The sequence below is a fragment of the Perognathus longimembris genome, chromosome 7 (assembly GCF_023159225.1).
Source record: "Perognathus longimembris pacificus isolate PPM17 chromosome 7, ASM2315922v1, whole genome shotgun sequence".
NCBI classification, from domain to species: Eukaryota; Metazoa; Chordata; class Mammalia; order Rodentia; family Heteromyidae; genus Perognathus; species Perognathus longimembris.
Window position 1 is genome coordinate 8558348 of NC_063167.1, and position 23204 is coordinate 8581551.

Here is a 23204-nt window from a genome sequence, read left to right on the forward strand (position 1 = left end):
ATACATTTGACAAAGGATTCACACCGTGCGAAGACTCATTAGTAGTAAAAAGGCAGACATCATCAGAGAAAGATGGGTGTGAGCATCCACCTCACAAAAAAGTTGATCTACACAGCCAAAACCAACATCACTGGGGCTGGGAATATGGCCTAGTGGCAAGAGTGCTTGCCTCCTACACATGAAGCTCTCGGTTCGATTCCCCAGCACCACATATATGGAAAACGGCCAGAAGGGGCGCTGTGGCTCAGGTGGCAGAGTGCTAGCCTTGAGCAAAAGGAAGCCAGGGATGGTGCTCAGGCCCTGAGTCCAAGGCCCAGGACTGGCAAAAAAAAAAAAAAAAAAAAAAGGAAATAAGGATACTGTGTCTAACCAGTGCCATCTTGGCCACATGGTGGGTCATAGGGAATTTGGTTTAACTGGCACCATCTTGTCTTCACGGATAGGGAAGTTCAACTCCCAGGTGATGGGCATGCCTGGATTCCTGAGGCAGGGGTGGGGACTTGGACGATAGGTCACTGGACCTGTCAGTCCTGTGCCTGAACTCCTGTGTTTCCTGTGCCCTGCCCCCTGCCTGCTCAGGTACTATGACTACGCCGTGCCTCACGTCTCCTCCAGTCACCGTGGCATCCCACCTCGGCTCTCCATTGCAGTGGATCGGGTGTGTTGCTGTTGTTTTCCTATTCGTCCTCTCCTGTTCTCTTGGCTCAGTTTCCTAACAGTGTTAAGCGTATTTGAAGGGCTGCAGGTCTTTGAGATCAGAGTCCAAGTGCAGTTGCTGGCTCCCCAATAAAAGACTCCCAGTTGGATTCTGTTTCTGGTAACTGAGTTTCCGTACCGCGCTATGGACCTTCAAGCACAATGACTAGGAATTACTGCTTCACTTTTGCCTTCCTGGGTTGGTTAGTGGCTCAGGACCTCATGGCTTATCCTCTCTTTTGCTGTATAAGATTTTTAGTTTCCCTCTTCTTGTGTGGGCAAATACATTCCATAGTAGGTTAAAGGTTTGATTCCTAGGGCAGCCCTATTGGGAGGGATGGATCCCATAGGAGAAGAGGAGATCTCCAGGTCATGGGGTGTGTGTGTGTGTGTGTGTGTGTGTGTGTGTGTGCTGGTACTGGAGCCTGAACCTAGGGTCTCACTTGTTACAAACCATTAGGCTTACAAGACAACTTTAGGTGGTGTTTAAAGACTCCATGTTGGACCGGGACTCAGATGCCTTGGGTTTGAATCCTGGTTCTGTTCCACGGGGATGCTTGTGCTCTCGGTCCGGTTTCTTCTTAATGGCACCTGCTCCTCATTGGAAATAGGAGAGATTTATATTGGCTCCTCTCTACCAGTCTTCGATCTGGTAAATAACCTTTGGTGCAAAACTGAAACGGCCTGTTAGGCCTCTCATTCTCCAGAAGCAATTGGATTTGCAGCCTGCTTTCCTCCTTGTAAAAAGGTCAGGGCGTGTGGAGCCTAATCCCCATGTTTAATGTTCATTTGCTGAACTAGAATTTGAGCTAATTTGTGCAAGAGCCTCCTGTGCCTAAATGCATTCAGAGATGGAGATAACTTCCTGTGAATTGTCCCCAGGGTGAGCAATTTCACATGCATTAGTACCCTTAGCTTCCGCTTGATTTCCCTCCACCCTTCCCATTGTTCTCAGAGAAGGTATGCGTTCGTAGAATGCCAAAATCTCTTCTGAAAGTGACAGCGGCTTGGTGATCTACCAAGCCCGCTTGGTGGTGAATGACCCTGTGTTGTCACCACAAAGAGGAAACCTAACAGAGGATTCCTGAGGAGATATTTGTTCCTGTGTTCTTTCATCCATTCAAACATCAAGCATTTGGTAAGTATATCAGGCAGCTTTTCACGACTGTCATAAAATACCTGGCATGGGCTCCTGATGATGAAGAAAAAGAAATTGACAGCATTGGAAGTTCAATGATGCCTGAGCTTGGCATCAGCTCAGTTCTGGTAAGGGTCTCTTCTCATGGTTGCATCATCTTGCCAGATAGGTGTACATGCCGGGACTGCAGATGTGGCTCCCGTGAGTGGTAGAATGCCAGCCAAGCGGGTGAGCTGAGTGAGCACAAGAACCCGAGTTCAAACCCCAATACTGCCAAACACTTAAAAAAAAGTGTGTGTGTGTGGGGGGGGGACAGGAAGGGGTATACATGTGTAGATGAGTTTACATGGCCAAGAAGGAAGTCAGGGAGACTTCAGTCCCACAATCCCTCTGAGGCCACACCCTCAATGACCTAAAGCTCCCCCAGGCTCCGCCTCTTAAAGGTCCACCACTTCCCAATAGCACCAGCTACAGACCAAGCTGAGGATCACATGGGCATCACCCAAACCATCTCAAACACATAGCAACGAGTCCCTAATGCGTGTCCAACTCCGAGCCGAGCAGGGGGCTAGAGCTCTGCAAAGGGGTTCAGTCTTAGAGAGAATAGACTTTAGTAGGCTAGGTAAGTAAAGAGGTAGCTGCATGTTATGCTTAACCAGATGCCTAATGACATGCGTGCTTTAAAGCCAGGCTCTCTTTAGGCTGTAGGAGGAGGACGAAACTATTGAGGGACGAATGGAGCATGATTCCCCTCCCCACACTCAGTTTTTATGTTGTTAAAATGCACATAACCAGGGCTGGGGATATAGCCTAGTGGCAAGAGTGCCTGCCTCGGATACACGAGGCCCTAGGTTCGATTCCCCAGCACCACATATACAAGAAAACGGCCAGAAGCGGCGCTGTGGCTCAAGTGGCAGAGTGCTAGCCTTGTGCGGGAAGAAGCCAGGGACAGTGCTCAGGCCCTGAGTCCAAGGCCCAGGACTGGCCAAAAAAAAAAAAAAAAATGCACATAACCAAACGGACCACCTAAACCATTTCTGAGAGCATGGTTTGGTGGTCTTAACTTTCTTCTGCAATGCCGTGGGCCTTGGCCGCCACCGGCTCTCACGACTCTTTCCATCTTGTAAGACTGAAGGTCGGTACCTGTCAAATGAGAGCTGCCCATTTCTCCTTCTCCCGGCCCCTGGAAACCATCATTGCACTTCTTGTCTCTATGGTTGGCATGATTCTAGGTCCTTCATGTAAGCAGAATCCTAGAGTCTCTGTCCTTGCATGTGTGTAAATGGCTCTTTTTCACTTAACATAATGTGTTCAAGGTTCATCCATGTTGTAGCATGGGTTAGAATTTCCTTCTCTTCTGGGATTTGAACTGGAATTTGAGCTCATGGCTTCATGCTTGCAAGGCAGGTGCGAGTGTAAACCATGTATCCACCCCTTTGAGTCTTGTTATATCTTTGAGGTAGGGTCGCATTGTTTTTGCTCAAGTCAGCCTAGACCGCAGCCCCTTGTTTCTGCTTCCTGCATAGAGGATATGACAGGTGCATGTCACAACAAGCAGCTGCGTCTGCTAAGATGGGGTCTTGTGAAGCTTTTTGCTGGGGATGGCCTCCAAGCATGGTCCTCCTGACCACCGCCTCTCCAATGGCTAGGATAACAGATATGAACTGCCTCGCTCAACCTGCATCTTCTTTTTCTAAAAGCCGCATGATCTTTCCTTCCATGACTCAGCTCGGAACGTTCTCTCCACAGAATGTCACCTGGTTGTTTCGTTTGCTTCATCTCGAATTAAAACCACTGGATAACTCCTGAGTCCCTCTCCAGAGCATCTTTCAAAAAATCATTCATTTATCCCATCAGGGAATAGCCAGAGGCAGCAAGATGAAAGCTTTTTAAGAAAGAGCTTGCACTCCCAGGAAACCTCTTTGTCAGAGTGCTCTAATGTTACAGATTCCATGTGGAGAGGAGACACACTGGGGGGTTATAAGCCTGGACTGTGGGGCTTGGGTTTGAAGTCCCATTCTGTTGAGAGAGAGCGAGAGCGAAAGAGAGAGCGCGAGAGCGCACACGCGCGCGAGAGAGAATGAAAGAAACAGAAAGGAAGAAAGATGGGGAGAGAAAGGCAGAAAGGGAGACAGAAAGAGAGAAGAAAAGAAGGAAGGGTGAGGAGAAAACAAAACAAAACAAAGGAAAGAAGGAAGGAAAAGAGGAAGGAAGAAGAAAGAAAGAAAGATGGATGGATGGATGGATGGATAAGGGGATGGATGGATGGTAGGATGGGTGGATGGATGGGTGGATAGTAGGATGGTTGGGTAATAGATGGATGAATGGTAGAATGGGTGGATGGACAGGTGAGTAGATGTATGGACAGCTAGATGGATAGGTGGATGGATGGAGAGATAAGTGGAAGTTGGATGGATGGGTTGACAGATGGGTGGACAGACAGATGGATGGACGGACAGATGAGTGGATGAGTAGGTGGATGGATGATGGATGGATGGATAGGTAGATAGAAGGATGGGTGGATGGATGGACAGATGAGTAAACGGGTCGGTAGATGGATAGATGGATGGATGGGTAGGCAGATGGGTGTTTGGATGGATGGATGGGTAGCTGGATAAATGGATGGATGGATGCCAGAACCCCCTTTAAATGCTTCCTCCAGGGTCTGAACAGAGACCATGTGGGAAACTTGGAGTAAGAGTCTCAAGCTGTGGTCCATGAACCATATCTGGTTCACTGCCTTTTTTCTTTTTTTTTTTTTTTAGCTTGAAAGCTAAGCATGGTTTTTAAAGTTTAAAAGGCTAGGGAAACAGATTTTAAAAAGAGCAATATTTTGTCAAATATGGAAACAATGAAAAATTGAAATATTTATGCTTAGGAGCAGTCTAGTTTGAAAGGCCAGAATGCAGTCACCGAATAAAGAAGTGTCTTAGAGAAATCTGAGAGGATGAGAAAACGGAGCTGTGTCTAAAATAACGAGCTTCTGTTCCTGTTAATATGGGCACGCTGACAAAATGACACTCTCCTAATCTGATTTGTGAGGCAGCCAAGGCCCAAATGCCTTCTTTGGTTGAATGGAAATGTAGTCTCCATGATACTAATATTCAAGCAATTTGCCAAGTGATAAAACTAGAGCAATTTATTATAATCTTACAATGAGATCTCTTCTTTGGACTTGAGAAAGGATTTTATTGCCTCTAAGTCTTGCAATTTCACTCTTACTAATATTGATTTTACCATAATGATTCCCCCATTCCCACTTTAAAAAAAAAACAATTTTCAAGTTATTTCTTGATTTGGACAAAATTCACATTTAAAAAAAAAGCAGAGATACAAAAGTCAACCTTTGAGGCCGTGTATTATGACATTTTCCTGCCGGTGGTCAGCGTTACAGGCATGCCAACAGAGGAAAAACACATTTGGGAGCTGCGAGGTTTTTCTCTCCCTCTTGTCTTCTAGATTACCACGGTCTGGATGGTTCCCAAAGGCCCGTGCAGGAAAGGCGTGGTCCCTGCTGGGCATCGTTGGGTTCCAGTGTCGGTGGGACCTTTAAGAGGCGTGGCCTACCGGGAGATAGTTAGGTCATTGTGGGTGTGCCGTTGGCAGGGGTTATGGGATCTAATCTGAGAGGAGTGATTGGCTGTCACCCACTCCCAGCATGCTGTGCTTTTCTGGTGTAGGCTCAAAACAATGCCCCCAACCAACCAATCATGGGGCTGGCACTTCCAGCAATATAAGCCCCAACAAAAAAACGTCCATCTTCTAATTTTCTGGCTGGTCCTGGGGGCTTGCACTCAGGACCTTGTGCTGTCACTCTGCGTTTCCCCTCACCACTGGTGCTCTGACTACGTGGGCCATGTCTCCACTTCTGTTTTTATTTATTTCTTTATTGAGCTGGTTCATTGGGGACAAGAATCTCTTAGACGCGGACCTTGATCCTGAGATCTCAGCCTGTTGTGTAGTAGGATGATATCGGTGTGAGTCATGGGTGTTGGGATCTGGACGATCCCTTTCTCCCCCCCCCCCCGCGGGGAGAATGGTAACCACAAACTCTATGAAAGAGCACTCAGCCTGGCCCTCCGCCAGCGGAAGGCCAAAGGCGTGCTCACATGGACATGCGCTAAGTTGAGGAAAGGTTGCTGAAGCTTCCCCTCCCCCCAGTCCCCCCACATGTTACCGAGGGCGGAGGCGAAAAGGAAGGCATCAGGGACACGCTGTGGTGGTGGGAAGTGTCTCAAAGACTTTAATATGGAAGGGCACTTATATAGAAGTAATGGCGGGAAAGAAAGGGGGCTGGCTAAAGGGCCAGTCATAGGCTAGGGAGCATGTCCATCAAGTGACATCACGAAACTTCCTTTGTGGGCGGGACAACCCCATCATGGTGGCATGCACGTGTTCACCTCCCAAGGGGTGGAGGCCAGAAGGTGGGAGGGACTTCCATTGTCCCAAGGCTGGTGGAAGGGCAGCCTTTCCCAGGCCATAATAATCCCCAACACATGGGCACCCTGCAAACTTTTCTCTTTGGAAGTTGCTTTTCTCAGGTTATTTGCTACAGTGGTGAAAAGCTGACTAAAACAGGAGTGCTCTCAAAGGACCCCTGTCTGTGGTGAAGGTTTTAACTTAAAAAAAAAATTGTTACTATTAAGATGATGTACAGAGGGGCTACCATTTCATAAGTCAAGCAATGAGTACATTTCTTTTTGGGCATTATTACCCCTTCCCTTGCTCTCTTCCAGGGGAAAGCCTTCTAAAAAAAGCCTTGAAAACCAAGTCCACATTTCATTCAGTCCTGAGCATTGTTGAGAAAACCTTGTATTAGCCTTAACTTATTTTACAATGCCAAGTGTGTATTTACCAATTCATGCCATCCTGGGGAGTCCATACTTTTCCTCCATGTGACAGAAGGGGGGTGCATAGAATTTGTGGAGGAGAAATACTTTGCTTGAGCTCTGCCAGCTATTAAAATCGGGCAGTGGGGTTGGGGATATAGCCTAGTGGCAAGAGTGCCTGCCTCGGATACACGAGGCCCTAGGTTCGATTCCCCAGCACCACATATACAGAAAACGGCCAGAAGCGGCGCTGTGGCTCAAGTGGCAGAGTGCTAGCCTTGAGCGGGAAGAAGCCAGGAACAGTGCTCAGGCCCTGAGTCCAAGGCCCAGGACTGGCCAAAAAAAAATAAATAAATAAAATAAAATAAAATAAAATAAAATCGGGCAGAGCACAAGAATTTGAGTTCCCGGCTGTCTGATTCCAGGACTTGTCAACCTTCCTCTTACACCGAGAACAAGCTCTTCCTAACAACGCCTCCATGATGGACGGAGACCCCTGAAGACCGCAGAGGCTTGGATGGGAAGGGCCACAGGCCCACAGACTGGAACATTCCACGGCCCTTTAAGAATCTGGCGCTTCTCAGTCCCGTTGCTAGGCTAGCAGGGTTTCCAGGCAAGCTCATTAGAGGACGCGGCAGTTCTGCACTGCGCTGGGCTGGGCGGCAGCGGTGTTCATTTCACTCCGCGCCCCGGGCATGCAGGAAGCATGGCCAACGCCTCGGTGCTCGATGACAAGTTGGGGGCTGTGGCCTGAACAATTGGCTGGATTTATCAAACGCTGCCCCTGCTCCATGGTGTGTGTGTGGGGGGGGCGGGATACGTGTGTGAGAATGTGGATCTGCAAGTGCATATGGAAGCGATCACGCGTGTTTTGACTCACACTAGACTCGCGCTGGCTTCCTGCAGAGTGGTTCATAAATATTGTAAGGCCCTGGGGGTGAAAAACCAAACCGCCTTCACAAGCAAGGAAACTGAGGATCGGCTGACGGAAGGAACGCACCTGGGATCTCAGGGACATAGACCAGACGGACCAGAACTCCTGACTCCCCCCCCCCCAAAAGCTTGGTGTTTGGGGTGCATTTATGAGCTGTGCTGACCTCTTGTGGCCTCCCCCCCCGCCCCCCACACTTTCAGGACCTGTCCAAGGCTCACCTTGGGTTCGTTTTCACAGTCATCCGTGGACTGTTTCCACGTGGACTTCCTGGTGGCTTTTTCTCCCTTCCTTTCCCTTGACCTGGGTCCTCGAGGTGAAGTGGCTTCCTCGGTGCTGAGCTGTCTGGACCCCACGCATGCGTATCCGAGAAAACTCACAGAAAGCTGTGATTCCCGTGAAGATCCGCCAAGGAAATGGAGGAGCTGGAATTGATCCTTGTGTGGCTCTCGCCGTGTTGGAAAACAAATAAGCGCAGCAATTCTTGTGCGTGCCTCTGGGATTCTCTTTGTGGGGTTCATTCGGGGGGCGGTGAACGCAGGTCGCTCTGGGCTGTGTCGAACTGACGCCTGTGCATCAAGTCTGTGTCTTCCTCGGGTTGAATTGATGGCTTTGGCGGCCGAGTTGGCCAAGTCTTGCTTTCTGGGAGTGGGAAGAGCAGGTCCCGGGGCGGGGGGGTGGGGAGGGGGAAAACGGCGGCTGTCTTCCGTGTTCTCCCGATGAGCTTCGGCCAGGGGAAGGCGTTCAGCGAATGCCGTCCATTGTACACGGCTCCGCTTGCCGTCTTACCCCTTGCTTCCCCGCTTCATTATCTACAAAGGCCTCAGCACCCTCAAAGCAGGGTCGAGAAACGTGACTTCTGATTCCAGCCTGCATTCAGAAGGTGATCTGTGCAATTTCAACCATGGCCATTTGTTTCTACTGTGTGTGTGTGTGTGTGTGTGTGTGTGTGTGTGTGTGTGTGTGTGCTAGTACTACTGGGCCTTGAACTCAGCGCCTGAGTGCTATCCCTGAGCGTTTGTGTTCAAGGCTGGGTGCTCCATCACTTGAGTTATATTTCCTCCAGCATTGTGGTGGTTGATTGGAGATGAAAGTCTCACGGACTCTGCTGATGGGGCTGGCTTTGAGATGAGGGCCTCCGGTCTCAGCTCGTATGACGTGTGATGGAAACCGCTCTGAGCGCAGTGTGCGCCACGCCCCATCCGGGCTCCTGGACCTCCCTCCCCTTCCATGGTGCTCCGCCCTTTCTTCCCCCCTCTTACTTTGAGAAATGGTCGCACAAGCTAAGCACCGGTGGCCCCGGCCTGTCATCCTAGCTTCTCCAGAGGCTGAGGTCTGAGGATCATGGTTTGAAGCCATCCGGGGCAGGAAAGTCTGTGAGACTCTTATCTCCAATGGACCGCCGGAAAGCTGGAGAGCTGTGGCTCAAGCGATAGAGCTCAGGGACAGTGCTCAGACCCAGAGTTCCAAGGTAGAACACTGCACGTCAGATGTCAGAATTCTGCTTTCACTCCGCGGGCGTAGGCCTGATCGATCTCTCCCCGGAGCCCTCATTCCTGGGTACATGGATGCAGGTTCCCAGGCTAGCCCAGGACGCTGGGGAGCCACGTGTGTCAGGGCAGTAATGGTGCTCACAGTGGCTGGCACTTACAGGGCCCCCTGGGCACGGGCCCTGCCCCAAATCCGCAGGCGATCGATCCGTTTGCTCCTGGGACACATCCCCGTGGTCCCGCTAGCGTCCTCATTTGACAGAGGGAGAAACTGAGGTATGGAGAGGTTCAGTCAGAACTTCTCTGTGGCACACACCCCGTGGTCACTTAGACCTGATTCTGTCTCTTCCCCTGAACGCAAGCTGCATGGCGCCAGAGTTTCTCTCTGTTTTCGTGTTGCCATTTTTTTTTTTCTGGGTAATTCTGGGGCTGGAACGCAGGGCCTTGCACACGAGAGGCCGGCGTTCGAACCCTGGAGCCCCACTCCAGTCTTTCTTGCTTTGTTCTCTGCTGCACCTGAGTGTCTGGAAAGGTGCTTGGTACTCGGTAGATGTGCGTCATGGAGCGGGGGAGGGGTGAAATTCACAGATGGGAGAAGGGGGAGCCCCTCTTGGTCCCAGGGGAGCGCCCACAGAGCCTCTGTGTTCTTGCTTGTTCTCCAGCAATTTGGCTTAGCTGACATACTGTCATGGTCCTGGGGTTCTGAGAGCCAGGAGAGGGCCGCTTCGCCCCAGCGCCACCGTGTGGAGAACCGGTGGCTTCCTGGCACTGTCGGGGCCAAGTTCACAGTCAAGCCGGCCTGCTAGAAACTCACTGGGGGGCTGGACCAGGAGAGGGCTCCCTGGAGGGACAGGCCACTCGTCCCCCCCCCCCAACCTTTCCCCAGGCCCCGGTCTCCATGTACACATTGTGTCTGGACAGATGTGGAGCTGTTTTATATCAGCAGCCTGGTCCTGGTTCAGTTCCATGTGGTTGACTGGGGAAAAGTAGAAAGCATGGTTGCAATCAGGAGAAAAAAAAGGATATTCTTCAGGAATGAAGGAAACCTTCCTAAATCGTCAGGATTCTCTCTCTCTCTCTCTCTCTCTCTCTCCCTCTCTCTCTCTCTCTCCCCCCTACCCTCTGTCACTAGCATCAGTTCCTCCCTTGATCAAACCTGGCTGGAAGAAGCACTGTACCTCTTTTCTTTTCTTTGCAAACGTTTTTGCACTCCCTCCCCTAGTCATTTGGACATATGGATTTTCTTACCTGTCAGTCTCATTGGGCTCATTAGCCAGAATTTGTTGAAAACAAACACCAATAAAATGTCTCTAAACAAAACTAAATGAGCTGGTTTTATTAAAGCCTATCTTGACATTCATACTTGTGAGGTTTGTTTTTTTGTCGTTGTTAAATTTTAAATAGCAAAGCAGGATGTGTTTGGAATACAGATGGACTTGGGAGGAGATTCCGTTTCATCGCGAGGTGAAAACACTGGAGGAGGCTTTGCCCACAGGTCAGTGACAAGACTCATGACCCAGGCAGGCTCTCCAGAGGAGACCACGTCTGCTATTCTGTTCTCAGCACGTGCGCATGCACGCGCGCACACACACACACACACACACCTGCCCCACCTACACCTCCCACTCCAAGTCAGATGTGTTCATTGTGGGCCTCTGAGATCTTTGAGATGCTTAGTCAACGTTGGAGGCAAATAGAAGAATTCTGCTCTGGAGTTCAAGGAAGATTGACTGTCATTAGTGAATTTAGAATTAGACATTACTATAATCGACAGAGCTAAGGTGTCCTATTTTTTTTTTTTTTTGCCAGTCCTGGGGCTTGAACTCAGGGCCTGGGCACTGTGCCTGAGCTTCTCTTGCTCAAGGCTAGCGCTCTACCCCTTGAGCCGCAGCGCCACTTCTGGCCTTTTCTGTGTACGTGGTGCTGAGGAATCGAACCCAGGGCTTCCTGCATGCGAGGCGAGCATTCGACCGCTCAGCCACCTTCCCAGCCCTTGCTCGCATGTTTCTGAGTGTCTGCTTCAGCCCGAGGAGCCAAGTACACGGGCTCCAGAAAACGAGAAAATGCTGGTGGTTGGATCTGATTGCTCTGATGGTCTTTTAGCTCAGTGCCTAAGATGAAGGTTGGCTTCAGTGCCGCATGGAGAATTTGTGCCATGCCCGTTGGTCCACGGCAGGCAGTGGACGTGGCATAAGGTCTGTCACTCAGTTGCTCCGAGCACTCGGAGCTGGTGTGTGCGGAGGGATGCCCTGGCTGCCTGTGGTTCACCCGGGGAGGGGCACCGCTGGATTGGCATCGCTTGGAAGTCCCTCAGAAGGCCCCCGTGAGTGGTTGCTTGGGAGGATTTCGTCGGGAGTCCGTTCATCGTCAGCCTCACTCAGACTGGTTTAAGCAGCAGAGGAAAGCCATCGGTTCATGTGAATAGATGCAGAGAGAGACAGACTGGTGTTTCAGGTATGGCTGTGTCCAGGTGCTCTACAAGTATCTCCAGGGCTTGGTTTGTCTGCGTTCGGCTTGTATGTGCCTCCGTACCCGCTTCCCCGGTAGGCAGGGTCTCCCCTGCGGGTTTGCGCTTCTAGCATCCTTACAGGCGACAGCCCTGGAGAAGCAGCACTTCTTACAAGGCCCGGATTGAGGTGTGTGGGTGCGGCTTGGGATTCAGGACTGGGGCTTGGGGTACAGCACGTGCTGGGATTGGGTCACACAGCCATTCCAAGCTCCTCTCCGTCCATGTGCCCAGGCGAGCCATAAACTGCTTTTGTGTAGCTAAGCAATGGGGTCAGAGTGCACAGGGCTACGGGAGTAAGGAAAGGCCCAGTTCTCTTCATAGGACAGTCTGGGAGAAGCAACTTAAAAAAAAAAATAAAAAGCCACCTGGTGTCCCTAATTGCCTTAGATTTGGGCTTTAATTAACTGAGCCGGCGGGACATAGGATTTCTGGTGCCGTGGGTCCTCTGTAGGTCTCCAGGATGTTTGCCGTATTAAAGAGGAGATTAAAAAAAAAAAAAACAAGTAAGAAAACTTAGAGCATCATCTGAATTCTGCCTTCCTGGGGGGTCCCCCAGACTCCGAGATTGAAGGGTCAGGGGCGCTGGTCTCTTTCCATATTCCATAAGTCAAGAGCCTCCGGGTGCCTGCGGGTGGGAGACAGGGCTGTTAATACTGTGGCTCATTCTAAATAGCAATTAGCAATGCAGTAGGCCACTGCTATTTCACCCTCCCCACTTCCCCCCCACCCGCTTTCTTTGTGCCAGCACTGAGGTTTGAACTCAGGGCTTCACAGTCTCATTTAGCTTTTTTTCTCAGGACAGACGGCATTCTCCCACTTGAGCCAGAGCTCCACCTCTGGATTGTATTTTTTTTTAACAGGTTAATTGAAGATGGAGTCTCTTGGCTTTGTCTGCCCAGGGTGCCTTCAAACCACGATCCTCAGATCTCAGCCTCTTGAGTCGCTAGGGCTCCCTCCCTCCCCTCCTTTGTATAAGTCAGGTTCCTTGCCGCCATTTGCGTTTGGATGTGGAATGTTCTGGAATGGACTGGAATGTTCCGGAGTCTGCCTTGACTCTACTGGTCCTCTGGGATGGCAGGGGTCTCCTGGGCGGGCACTGTCTGTCCGTTAGCTGCCTGTTCCACCATCTGTCAGTGATCGCAACCTAGAACGTCTTCAAGCGTTGCCAGAGGTCCCCTTGTGGGGACACAATCTCGCCTAATCAAGCCCCTTCACCCAGGAGCCTGGGCCGTGCTGATGGTGGGTTGCTAATCCAGCCTCACCTGGGTGTGGTTTGGAATGCAGTCTGACCTTCTGTGTCCCTGAGGATTGCTAGAATGTTCTAAGCCCCCTTTCCAGTGCCGTATAAGCACATGCAAGTTTGAGGAACTGGGCGGTGCGGTAACTTGAGTCAGATGTTCTCATCCATCAGAATCTCCCCACCGGGTGCTCACGCCTGTCATCCTAGCTACTCGGGCGGCTGAGATCGGAGGATCGTGGAACCCACACCAGCTGGGGCAGGAAAGCCTCTCCAATCAGCCTGCAGAACAGCTGGCAGCGGAGGTGGGAAAGACGCCCGGAGGCTCTGGCAGTGGGAAGCGCCTGGCTCTTTTCCCTCTTATTCTGAGTTCCCAGATGATTCTGACTCTCTGCTTGGAAGATCAGAAAGTACCCACACAGGAGTGCCAAATTCCCGGAGGGAAAGGCATTTGGAAGCCAACAGCTGGTCCAGGGACACCGGGTCAGGTGTCCTGGTGGCCGGCGACTTATCACCTCTCACCCATAGCGGGAGCCGCCCCCTTCCCGTTCCCACAGCCAAGGCGATCCATTCCTAGAGACACACTCACAGAGTGTGTGCACGCGCCAGGGGCAAACTGGAAGCAGTGTTCTCAGGGGTCCGCAGTCTCCAGGAGGAAACGAGAGGCGCATAGACATGCTCTTTATTTGTTTACTTATTTTGGTTTTAGGTGTAGACCTCTCAAGTGCAATGCCTTCGTTTATTCGGAGTTGGATGAACATGCATTCTCTCCCAGATTCCCGGGCCGGCCGCACGTGGTAAATACAGAGAGAATGGCCATTGATTTTGTATCTTCTGGTGGCGGAGGGGGTAGGGGAGGGCTGAGCGCTGATTAGAATCCTTGGCCATGCGGGGGGAGTCCTGTACTGCCTTCCCAGCGTGGGCCTGCTACAGAGCCCAAATTGACTTTTCCTTATCTCCAGTTCATTAAATCCAGTCATGGTGCTCCTATCTGATCGGACTGCTGGAAAACCTTCTTTGATAATAGCACCTTTGCAAATCCACCGGGAGATTCGTATAATTGTTACCCGGAAGGCTGCCGTGGGGAGACATCTGGAAGAACACAATTGAACGATAACAGATCTTGATTATTAAGAAGATCAATCTAGCCAGGCACCGGTGACTCACACCTTAGCTACTCAGGAGGCTGGAGAGCTGAGGGTCAAGGTTCAAAGCCAGCCTGGGCAGGAAAGTCCATGAGGCTCTTATCACCAATGGACCACCAAAAAAAGGTGCAAGTAGAACTGTGGCTCAAGTGGCAGAATGTCAGCCTGGAGCGACGAAGCTCAGGAACGGCACCTAGGTCTTGAGTTCAAGTCCCAGTACCAGCACACACCAGAAAGAGCGGACGCCCGATCTCCGCGGAGCACAGATCTTACAAAGACCCCAGTGCTGCGTGCGTAGCTTCCGTTTACGTAAAGCCAAAGAAACCGCGACTCCGTGTGTGACCTGAGGCGGTATTTCTAGAAGATAGTGTGTACACTGGAAGGCTGAAGGCGGGGGGTTGTCCTGGCTGTCAGGGTGGGTACGCGGCTCTTTTCTCCCGTGGCTTCTTAACGTGGTGCCATTTCCCAGCATGACCTTGCATGGTTGATGGCAGAGTGTGAAAGCGTGTTTTCTCTGCGATGGGGAAGGGAGATGGGGAAACATATCGGCTGGGTCCAGGCGGGATTCCCAGTGGAGGAGGCCGGGTCAGCCCTTGCGCTCTTCACCCGGAGGCTCTGCTGCTTGACTTGCTGCACACGGGCTGAAGGGCGGCCCGCGTGGGCTTCAGGAGGAAACGCTCGTGGAAGTGGGGGGGTTAGGGCAGGGCTCAAAGCCCAAGTCTTCTCAATAAGCAATGATGGTGGGACTGTGTGGCCCCAAACCCAACCCAAGGGTGTGGGGAAGAGAGGTCGGCGGGGGAAGGAGGAGCAGGCGGGACCGGACACATCCAGGGGCGGACTCTCGTGGAGCCTGGCCCCCACACCCCAGTGCTGCGAGCACCCCACTGAGAACCACGGGAGCGAGTTCTACTTGAGTTCGTCCTTGTGCGAGGTCAGGGGGTGGCTAACGCAAGAAATGCAAATGGCACTGACAGAAGAGAACCTGCAGGCCTGTGACCCAGAAAGGCTCGGCCCATAAGGATACTCAACGCAGCCTTGTTTATCAGCCCTGATGGATTGCGGGCCGCCCAATGCCCGATGGCGGGGGAGTAAATTATGATTAATTTCAGGCAGCCAGTTAAAGTGACGGCTGTGAAAATTGTTGCCTGATGGTGGTGGGAGTCGGGGTGGGGAAGGTTGCGAATCTCAAACTCTTTCAAAATAATCAAAGGGGCTTGAAAGATCATTTGTATTCACACCCACAGGATTAGGAGGAGAAAGAGAAGCAAATTCAGCAAATTTCTGAGCAGCAGTCAGGCGATGGGCTAGTTCTTTGGAGAGCTATATTGATTCTGGGTGGCAGCGGCTCACGCCTGTGCGTCCTCACGGCCCAGAAGGCTGAGCTCTGAGGAGAAGCTGGGAGGCCAACCTGGACAGGAAAGGCTGTGGGACTCTTACCTCCAAGGAGCCAGCAAAAAGCCGGAAGTAGAGCTGTGGCTCAAGTGGTAGAGCACCGGCTTTGAATGATAAAGTGAAAGAGAGTGCCCAGGCCCTGAGTTCAAGTGTCAGTAATGGCACACACACACACACACACACACACACACACACACAGAGCTGAGCTGGGAAGGGGGGTACATGCCCATAATCCCAGTATCCAAGAGGCAGAAACAGGGGAGTAGCGGTTTCAAGGTCAGCACGGGCTACATAGTGAGACCAAACCCCACTTGCACCGTGTTTTAGTTTAATTTTAGAATACTCAAGGACTGTGTTCGGCCCTTCCCTGGCACCACCGGCCGTTAGCGATGGGGCAGGGTCTCTCAGGGTGTCAGATCGCTGAAGGTCGGAGCTGGCGGGTTGTGCCGGAGCAGGTGTGCGTCCTCAAAGCAAGTTCAAATCCAGGCTGGCAGCCAGGTGCCGGGAGCCTGCTGGGGAAAGTGTGGCTCTTGTGAATTTCTACACAGAAGCCAGGCTAAAGCAGACGATGGCTGCACGTTGGAGTGAACTAGGAAGTACTCTCCTACTTGAGAGTCTCACTGACTTGTCTGCCTGGGCCTGACTTGGAACCCCAATCCCTCCTAACTCCGCCTCCTGATTAGTTAGAACGACGGGCCTGAGCTACCAGTGCCTTTCTATGGAAGGAATGGACCGGTGTTCCTGCTTCCTAGATGACGAACTAGAACCACACCGCAGCTCAAGGGATGGACTCGGGGCCGTGGCTGCCCCATGACAGACTTCGTGTCATTCAGTAGAGGCTCAGATCCCATCGCTGACCAAGCGTGGACAGAAACCCAGGCAGGGCACTGCAGTGATCGAAGAGACGGCCACTGCTCCTTCCTCTCCGTCACAAGATGTAGGGAACAGAGGCGGACAGAAAGAGCAAGGTAAGGAGAGGACAGCAATGTGGGGCAGTTTGTTGCTGCTGCACTCTGGGGGAAGGGGTGCTCTAGCGCCCTCTCCTGGGGAATCTCCGTAACAGCGATGAGATCCAGGAAGGGAGAGCAACCTGTGCAAAAGAACGAGAAGGAGGCCAGGCTTTGGTGGCTCCCAGCCGTCGTGTCTGGGCTTACTCAGGAGGCTGAGATCTGAGGATGGTGGTTCAAAGCCAGCCCGAGCAGGAAAGTCCGTGAGACTCTGATCTCTCATGAGACACCAGAAAACGGAGAGAAGGGCTGGTAGAGTGCCAGCCTTGAGCAGAAAGGCTCAGGGATAGCACCCAGGCCCCGAGTTCAAGCCCTGTGATCGGCACACACACACAGAACGAGAAGCGGTCGCCAGGATGGGACGCTGGCAGTAGGGGAACCGCCTTGGCGTGGCGCAGTAAACCTGCTTCTCCCAGGCGAGCAACTCACCCAAAGAATGGCCCGCTGGGTTTGAAACCCTGCCTTTTCCTGGCTGGGGGCTGAAGCCCGGTCACCCGCAGACGCACCGCGTCCTCCGAATCCCGCGCTCAACGCGCTGCTTGGTTCGGGTTGATATCTCTGGGTTTCTGCTTGATGTCTGGAATCCTCTGCCCACCGCTCCTCAGCCCCCATGCCATGGGCTGGCTTCTCCTGGAAGCCTAATGAGGCAGTTGCCATGGTAACGGGGTGGCATCCTAGCTCCCCGAACCCAGAGTCTGTTTCCTCTCTGTTTGCTAAATTAATAACACTTAAATCAAACATATTAATTTATCTCATGTCAATTAATTTGTATGTTAAGCGCCTGCCAGGCTCCCCCGCCCCTCCCCCAGACACCCATTAATTAACTGCAGCCATACCAAAAGCACATCACAGAAGTTGCAGTAGCTTTCTGCAAACTACAATTACAACGCTCCGCTACGGTGTGCAAAGTAATCAATGCCAAAATAATTGCTTTCCACAGGACTACAGTCAGCTGTCTTGTCAGATTGTCAACTGATAACCATAACTGTTCGGAGGTGTGTGTGTGTGTGTGTGTGTGTGTGTGTGTGTGTGTGCATGCGCGTACCAGTCAGTCCTGGCCTTGAACTCAGGGTTCCTTAGCATATGTTTTGCTCAAGGGCGATGTGCTACCATTTGAGCCACAGCTCCATTTCCAGCTTTTTGGTGGTTAACTAGAGGTGAGAGTCTCATGGACTTTCCTGCCTGGGCTGGCTTTTACCTTTGCGTCTCAGATTCTCAGCTTCCTGAATAGCTAGGATTACAGATAGGAGCCCTGGCACCTGGCTGGCTTGTTTGGAGTTTTGAAATAATAATAATAATACTAATAATTAGCCCAAATATTAGAGGGACCAGCTGTGGCTGGCAATACAATGGCTTGTGAATACTGCTGATTTCTGTTCCTGTCTGGTGATCTTGATTGTCACTGTTCAGGGCTGGCTTTAGGACTGGTGCCTCCCAAGGGGCTAGAGTCAGAGAGGCGACTCGTGCATGCCCAGGGGTTTATCTGGCCTCGAGCGAGCCACCGGTACCTTCCTTTATTCTCGTCTTTGCAGAGATGGTGGGGGAATTGGCCTCTTCAGATTGGGATCTGCGGCACGGTGGAGCGAGCCCAGCGGTCCCTGCTAGAGCACAGTCTCTCTCTCTCTCCTCCTCCTCTTTCTCCCTCTCGCTTGCTCTCTCTCCTCCTCCTCTTTCTCCCTCTCTCCTATCTTCCCCTCTCCTCTCCTTAAGCTCAGTGCACCCGCCACGCAGCGCGTCCCTGCTGCTGGGGGCGGGGGCTGCCCAGACCTGGACGCACCGTCCAGCGCAGAGCATTCGGAGCTACGGTGCCCAAGCCCCGCCCACTTGATAGCCTACGGGAGACAGCTTCCCGCCCCGGCGGATGCGGTGCTCAGATCTATCTACGATCCCATCACCGCGTGCAAGGACCAGCAGATGGCGAGGTCTCTCAAAGGGCATCCCCGCGCCATCGGCCTCGCGCCAGCACCGGGGGTCAGGAGAAGAAGCAGCGCTCTAAGGCTCCCCAAGAGCTCGGCGGGGTCAGAGCGGAATGCCACAGCCGCCTTCCTTATTGTGACCCCCCTCCCCCCTTCCCTGCTCAGGCCAATACCGATTTATCATTTCCACTGTTGACTTAGGGACACTCACGTTGACTTATTTCATATACATGAAAGGCATCCGTCTTCCAAAGTCACGGCGTCTCCGTTAGCCAACTCCCACCCGTGGTTCCCAAAGGTTTGCCTGGGAATGTGAGAAAAACTGGGATACACACACGCCACCCCCCACTATTCATTTTCCTTTTAACTGCTTTTCCTCCAGTTTGGACAAATGGCTATTTATTGCCAGAGTAAAAGAGCTGTGAGAGAGAAAGTTCCAGAAGTGACTATGGATTTAAGGGCATGGTGCTAAAACCAAATGGCTTTGCAAGTTTTACAAGTATAAAGGGGAGTGCCTGCTTTATGTGAGCAGGAAACTTGAATTTACAACATCCTTGAAACCAGCGGCCCAGTCTCCCGGCCTGGAGAACTGCTCACTGCGGCGCGTTAATATTTACTTTAAGGTCACGCCTTTCTGTATGTCTTTGAACAAATCGGCAATCAATTTGGGGACCATAGCAACTCTCCATTGGGGGAAAAAAAAAAAAAAGATGTACTGTCTTCCTTCTCCCAAGATGGAACGGAAAGCATCACCTGCTAGCTTGCACGCCAAATTGTAGCATTCAATATGTGGAGGCACAACCACCATTTTCCCTTACTTAAAAGCCAGTTGTGATCACTAGATATTGATATCATGGCTTGGGTTTGGGGGCACGAGAAGAAGTGAGCCCCGATACACAGTGTAGATGAAAAAGCTGGGCTCTAGATCTGCTCTTTTTTTTTTCCATGTTGTTATATACCCAAACAATTGATTAGTAGCCTCGGCTGGATTCCCAGAACGAATAATTTCTGTTTTCTTCCCTCATCATGAGGATTCATGGGGTGATTTCTGCAGAGTAGCTAGCTCCGGGCAGATGAAGAACCTGTCACAGCCCCCAGTCCTCTTGTAATTCAGGGTCCCACGCAGACACAAAATGACCCTCTTTGTTACGGCGGAAACCCTTCGAGGAAGCGGTTGCTTTGGCCTTGTCTAATTTCCAAGGAAAATGAAAAAGTCCATTTCAGGGATGGCACGCTTCTGGCCTACGAGTAACAAGCTGCCTGTCTTTAATTCAGTTCTGTGGCTGACTCTATCTGTGCCACGGGATTTGCAAATAATGGAATCCTGTTGTCATGACAACACATCCTGTGTCATAGTTTCCTTATGATGGCCGATTCTTCATCGCCTCTCTGATCTTCAGAATCGCGGGAAGTTTTTCTTGAAACTCTGCTTTGAGAACACAACTGCCCCCAGCTTTAGCTGTCGAATGAAGACACAGGTATCCGGCAAGCCTTCCTTTCTGGGCATTGTAGGCAGTGTGGACGTCTCCAGTCTCTCTGGGAGGAGATCTAAATAACTTGGTCTCCTCACTTAATAAAAATCATCTTTAGCCAGGCACTGGTGGCCCAGCTACTCAGAAGGCTGAGATCTGAGGATCATGGTTTGAAGCCAGCCTGGGCAAGAAAGCCCATGAGACTCATATCGCTAATTAACCACCCAAAAGCTGGAAGTTGGCAGTGGGACTCAGGTGGTAGAGTATCAGCCTTGAGACACAAAAGACTAAGGGCATGAGGAGGCCTTGAGCTTGAGTCTCATCTAAGAGCTTGTGAGTCTTATTTTGCAAGGAGGTAGAAACATTAGGAGCTCATTGAAGTCAATCTCACGTGTGTGTGTGTGTGTGTGTGTGTGTGTGTGTGTGTGCGTGCATGCTTTTGCAATGGGACAGAAACAAATCCTACTTTAGATGTCTATTAATCCCTTCTTGTTTCAATGAGCCGTTCCTGCCGGGCCAGGGAAGAGTGTGCAAATGTTGTGCTGGGAACTCTCCAGGCTACAAGCAGAAAAGCCAGGCTGTTGATTCCATTCTGTACCTTGATTGCTGAGCCCAAGTCTTAGCTCTACTTGGCATGTCATCTGACAGCGATCTCTTCCACACCGAATGGTTATAAATGCACTCTTATTTTTGGGTGGGGGAGGGGCCTTGATTTTACAAACAGCTTGCACACAGAAGCAAAACTAGACCTGGATTCACACCACAAAGAGAAAAGAAACACTCATGATTGCAAGCCAACAAGAGCAGGAGCAGATACCTTGGTATTTTCTTTTAGCTAATCTTTTCCTCCTCCTCCTCCTCCTCCTCCTCCTCCTCCTCCTCCTCCTCCTCCTCCTCCTCCTCCTCCTCCTCCTCCTCCTTTTCCCCTTGCACCTTTACAAAGATTTCCCCAAGGATCTCCCAGGAGACAGAGCCCAGCGGTGACTACCCACAGTGAGAGTGTGTGGAATTACAGGACCGAAGTGGTTAATTCCAACATGGCATCATTAAGGGAAATGATTTCTTTTCCATGGAGCCAAATTGGATTAATTATATGCAGGCCGAGTCTACTTAACAAATGGCATAACTCAAAGGTGTCGAGCTGGGTCATACACAATTTGGTTCTTTGTTTTTCATCTGAACAAAGCATTTGCCATTTAACACTCAGGATTCAATGTGCTGGGTTTGAAAATTCTAGTACCCACTTAATGTCCCTTGATGGGTTTCTGAGCACATCCCCCCCCCATCCCCAATGGTACACAGAATGCTTCATATTACCCCTGGCAGAGCTAAAATCCCCGCAGGCGAGAGTTTATGGTTCACTGGGTGCATTTAGTGCCTGATCAGAATGCAAAATGCCATCAATCCCGTTATTTGGTGATTATCAGCTTGCTCTGTGTAATTAAGGGACAGAGGCCATTTCTTCACCCAGAGAGGATGGGTGGGGAGAAGAAAGCTGCGAGGCGGAAGTGGGCTTTGGTGAGAGCAGGAGATACCGACCGGGCAGATGGGACACTGGGGTGAGCTGTCAGCCCAGCGGATGCCACCGGCTAAGCCTCTCATTTACATGTATTGTCAGGTGGAAAAACCAAAGGTCCCCAAATCTTACGTTTGGCACAGCCCCCTTCCCAGTGCGTGCCTTCTGTCCACATGGCAGTGACACCAGAGGTGCGGTGGCCTGGTCCTTTCCATGTAACCACAGCAACCGTGGGAGGGAAGGGCAGACAGGCAGATAATTCCCCCTTGGTGTGATGGGCCAGCCTATGGCTGCTCAAGGGTGTTATGTCACCTTGGGCAAACACCTGACATCCGTTTGAGGATGGACAGTTGTCCTAAGGCCCCAAGGCTATGGTTTTGCAAAACAGGGACTAAGCAGAGTGCTCCCAGAGGCAGGCAGGGTACCCCAATCTTCCAATCCCACCCTGCTTCCTGAAGAAGAACCCCAGATGTGTCCAGGTGTGAGCAACATCTTCACCTTTTTCATGGGAACTTCAGGGCCCTCCTAGCCAGACTTCTCTCCTCCATAGTTTCTCGTTGCCTCTCTGTACCTGTGCACATCTTCCTGGCCAAAACAGCATCCAAGAGAGAGAAGACATTTCTTTAGAAGGTCCTGCTTTGGGTGTGACTCAGGGCAACTTCAGCTGGAGAGAAAAATGGCAGTGTTAGGAGATGATTCTGGAACATCTGAAAAAGGTCTCATAGCGTGTGTGTGCGTGCGTGCACACGTGTGTGCCAGTACTGAGGCTTGAGCTCAGGATGTTGGGTTCTGTTCTTGCTTGGCTTTGTTGCTCAAGGCTGGTGCTCAACTACTTAACCCACACCTGTACTTCCAGGTTTTGCTGGTTCATTGAAGCTATGTCTCTCAGACTTGTCTACCCAGTCTGGCCTCAAATCATGATCCTCAGATCTCAGCCTCCCAGGTAGCCAGGATTACAGGTGTGAGACACCAATGTCTGGCTCATAGACCTTTTTTTTTTTGAGCTGGGTTTTGAAGCCTGAGGAGAAGCTGTGGAGATCAAAGGTGTCACTGACAGGCATGGGAGCAGAGGCTGAGGAGTTTGTGTCTTAACCTGGTTGCCTTCAGAACCAAGATCTGGATAGCTTAGGGTGGAAGGAAGGGAGCTGTATGGGGGAAGGCCTGAGTGACAAACAAGCCCAGCGGAGACTGTGGGGTCTGTGTGTGTGTGTGCGTGTGTGTGTGTGTGTGTGTGTGTGTGTGTGTGTTTCCTCGCAGTTTAACTCCTCTTAGTTGTAGGGGCATCTTCCAGCTCTGCCCAGGCTGATGATCCACTCATTGTGTTCTTGTTCCTTGCAGGGCCAGTTTTTTTTTTTTTTTTTGGTTGTTGTTGTTGTTTCTTTTTGTAATTCCTTGCAGATTAACTAAAACCTAAATACCGGACTCTTTTAGAGAAAATTGGGCATGTTCTAGCAAACTTAGAAAACGCAACAGATTAGACATTCAGATGATATCTCCATGATGCAAGTATTCAAATGGTACTTACATGATGCAAATGTCCATCATCTGTGACTAACAGCTGGTTGTTGTGTGGGGCTCCCTGGTTTTAATACTCATACTTTCCTGAACACGACACGAAATCGCCAAGTACAGATTGTTTTCTGACCTGCTTGCTCTAATGAGATCACTGTCAACTTCCCTCATGCTCATGGGGCAGCTCTGTGCCACTGGTTTTTAATGACGACCTGCCAGGCCCTCGTTATAATACACAATCATTTATGCATCCAGCCAGCTATTGTTAGGCCTTTGGCTTGCACGACAGGCTGCTGGCTTGGTCTGTACTCCCATGGTCTCCTCTACCCTCACCTCCACCCGACCCCACTGCTGCGGAAACAGCATTTGCTGTGCTTTCATGAACGCGTGGACATCTCCGGGCTACCTCTTGTC